Source organism: Palaemon carinicauda, chromosome 19 (genome assembly GCF_036898095.1).
Source record: "Palaemon carinicauda isolate YSFRI2023 chromosome 19, ASM3689809v2, whole genome shotgun sequence".
Classification (NCBI taxonomy): Eukaryota; Metazoa; Arthropoda; class Malacostraca; order Decapoda; family Palaemonidae; genus Palaemon; species Palaemon carinicauda.
The window spans coordinates 3,762,361-3,764,860 of NC_090743.1; the positions used below are offsets into that span (position 1 = coordinate 3,762,361).

The 2,500-nt window shown below is 39.3% G+C and overlaps 1 protein-coding gene across 4 annotated transcripts in view; it reads left to right on the forward strand.

Annotated features, from left to right (window-relative positions):
* LOC137658405 (lachesin-like) overlaps window positions 1-2,500 on the forward strand; it is a 40,269-nt gene that overhangs the window by 25,847 nt on the left and 11,922 nt on the right. The window lies entirely within an intron of this gene.

The following is a 2,500-nucleotide window of genomic DNA, read 5'->3' on the forward strand; positions in this document are numbered from 1 at the left end:
CCTTGATTTAAATTGCTTGCCTGTCATTTTATCTTCCACTACTCTGCTGAAGTTAAGGGGTCGGTTGCCTTGATTTAAATTGCTTGCCTGTCATTTTATCTTCCACTACTCTGCTGAAGTTAAGGGGTCGGTTGCCTTGATTTAAATTGCTTGCCTGTCATTTTATCTTCCACTACTTTGCTGAAGTTAAGGAGTCGGTTGCCTTGATTTAAATTGCTTGCCTGTCATTTTATCTTCCACTACTTTGCTGAAGTTAAGGAGTCGGTGGCCTTGATTTAAATTGCTTGCCTGTCTTTTTATCTTCCACTACTTTGCTGAAGTTAAGGAGTCGGTGGCCTTGATTTAAATTGCTTGCCTGTCATTTTATCTTCCACTACTTTGCTGAAGTTAAGGAGTCGGTTGCCTTGATTTAAATTGCTTGCCTGTCTTTTTATCTTCCACTACTTTGCTGAAGTTAAGGAGTCGGTTGCCTTGATTTAAATTGCTTGCCTGTCATTTTATCTTCCACTACTTTGCTGAAGTTAAGGAGTCGGTTGCCTTGATTTAAATTGCTTGCCTGTCTTTTTATCTTCCACTACTCTGCTGAAGTTAAGGGGTCGGTTGCCTTGATTTAAATTGCTTGCCTGTCATTTTATCTTCCACTACTTTGCTGAAGTTAAGGAGTCGGTTGCCTTGATTTAAATTGCTTGCCTGTCTTTTTATCTTCCACTACTCTGCTGAAGTTAAGGGGTCGGTTGCCTTGATTTAAATTGCTTGCCTGTCATTTTATCTTCCACTACTTTGCTGAAGTTAAGGAGTCGGTTGCCTTGATTTAAATTGCTTGCCTGTCTTTTTATCTTCCACTACTCTGCTGAAGTTAAGGGGTCGGTTGCCTTGATTTAAATTGCTTGCCTGTCATTTTATCTTCCACTACTTTGCTGAAGTTAAGGAGTCGGTTGCCTTGATTTAAATTGCTTGCCTGTCTTTTTATCTTCCACTACTTTGCTGAAGTTAAGGAGTCGGTTGCCTTGATTTAAATTGCTTGCCTGTCATTTTATCTTCCACTACTTTGCTGAAGTTAAGGGGTCGGTTGCCTTGATTTAAATTGCTTGCCTGTCTTTTTATCTTCCACTACTCTGCTGAAGTTAAGGGGTCGGTTGCCTTGATTTAAATTGCTTGCCTGTCATTTTATCTTCCACTACTTTGCTGAAGTTAAGGAGTCGGTTGCCTTGATTTAAATTGCTTGCCTGTCTTTTTATCTTCCACTACTTTGCTGAAGTTAAGGAGTCGGTGGCCTTGATTTAAATTGCTTGCCTGTCATTTTATCTTCCACTACTTTGCTGAAGTTAAGGAGTCGGTTGCCTTGATTTAAATTGCTTGCCTGTCTTTTTATCTTCCACTACTTTGCTGAAGTTAAGGGGTCGGTTGCCTTGATTTAAATTGCTTGCCTGTCTTTTTATCTTCCACTACTCTGCTGAAGTTAAGGGGTCGGTTGCCTTGATTTAAATTGCTTGCCTGTCATTTTATCTTCCACTACTTTGCTGAAGTTAAGGAGTCGGTTGCCTTGATTTAAATTGCTTGCCTGTCTTTTTATCTTCCACTACTTTGCTGAAGTTAAGGAGTTGGTGGCCTTGATTTAAATTGCTTGCCTGTCATTTTATCTTCCACTACTTTGCTGAAGTTAAGGAGTCGGTTGCCTTGATTTAAATTGCTTGCCTGTCTTTTTATCTTCCACTACTTTGCTGAAGTTAAGGAGTCGGTGGCCTTGATTTAAATTGCTTGCCTGTCATTTTATCTTCCACTACTTTGCAGAAGTTAAGGAGTCGGTTGCCTTGATTTAAATTGCTTGCCTGTCTTTTTATCTTCCACTACTTTGCTGAAGTTAAGGAGTCGGTTGCCTTGATTTAAATTGCTTGCCTGTCATTTTATCTTCCACTACTTTGCTGAAGTTAAGGAGTCGGTTGCCTTGATTTAAATTGCTTGCCTGTCTTTTTATCTTCCACTACTCTGCTGAAGTTAAGGGGTCGGTTGCCTTGATTTAAATTGCTTGCCTGTCATTTTATCTTCCACTACTTTGCTAAAGTTAAGGGGTCAGTTGCCTTGATGTAAATTGCTTCTTTATCTTCCACTACTCTGTTAAAGTTAATGGGTCGGTTGCCTTAATGTGTCATCTTTTTCAGGTAATATTCTTAAGGGTCGGATGTAAGGATATAAGCTATACTTGATGTAAATTGCTTGTGTGTCATTTTATCTACCACTACTTTGCTAAAGTTAAGGGGTCGGTTGCCTTAATGTGCCATCTTTTTCAGGTAATATTCTTAAAGGTCAATTATAAGGATACAAACTATACTTGATGTAAATTGCTTGCCTGTCATTTTATCTTTCACTACTTTGCTAAAGTTAAGGGGTCGGTTGCCTTGACGTGTCATCTTTCTCAAGAGAGGCTTTTTTATACTCTCCTCCTCACCCATCAGTACTATAGGGCCATGCCATCCAAACACTATTAATTCCTTCAGTGAAA